Source organism: Grammomys surdaster, unplaced genomic scaffold (assembly GCF_004785775.1).
Source record: "Grammomys surdaster isolate TR1022 unplaced genomic scaffold, NIH_TR_1.0 188, whole genome shotgun sequence".
NCBI classification, from domain to species: Eukaryota; Metazoa; Chordata; class Mammalia; order Rodentia; family Muridae; genus Grammomys; species Grammomys surdaster.
Window position 1 is genome coordinate 5,555,412 of NW_021604633.1, and position 964 is coordinate 5,556,375.

Consider the following 964-nt stretch of genomic DNA (forward strand, 5'->3'; position numbering starts at 1 on the left):
AATCAGTGTTACCCAGCTATGAACCCTCTGAGTTACAGTAATGACCAACCTTGTAATAGAGACCTACTGGTGCAGTAGTGACACATAGGTCATGAAAGTAACCAACCAATTTCTGATGCGGTTTATAGTCCTCTCCTCAAGTTGACATCCACACTTGGCATTGCTGTCTAATAAGAATAGTGTGACTAGATAAGTCATTGGCCCTAGGTGAAAACCTATTACTACTACTCTGCTAAATAGACATAGTGTTAACCTCACTTCTAATGACTTGCTAGTACACTCATAGATTAGTGCACCTCTCCTCATCAGAGAAGCCTTTGGTTTTTGTTTGTTTGTTTTACTTTATTTTTACAGTAGATGACAATTAACAAAAAGACCCACAACTAGCTACTGTGTGTAGAGAAAAGGGAACTGTAGAAGGCTCCTTCCTAAGTGGGACATCTATAGCATAACCTCCTTCTGCCTAAGGCTCAGGGATCATTGAGAAGAGGAGGGGGCAGAAAGATGATGAGAGTTGAAAGTGGAACTTAACTACAAAGAAGCAGTGTTTCCTGCACACAACATGGTAGTTACACACATGAATTCATAGCCGTTGTGCCATTATGCAGAACTGCACAAGCTCAAGATAGACAAAATCCCAGCATGTAGCGGAGAGGTGGGCAAGAAGTCTCAGCCTTAGTGGAGTCAGTTTTCTTTAGTGCTAAGGCTCCTGGTTAGTCAACCAAGTTCCACTGGAAGTTCATACATCTAAGAGTATTTGGGTACCATAAATAATACTTAATAGATTCCTTAAATAAAATAAAAGGAGAGCACAAAGTTGGGTAGATAGTGACAGGGGTGGATCTTGGAAAAGTTTAGAAATGGAAGTGACTATGATCAAAATACATATAAAATTCTCAAAGAACTAATAAAATAAGAGAAAAACAACAACAAAAATCCAAGAACTATGAGAGCATCACTTAAA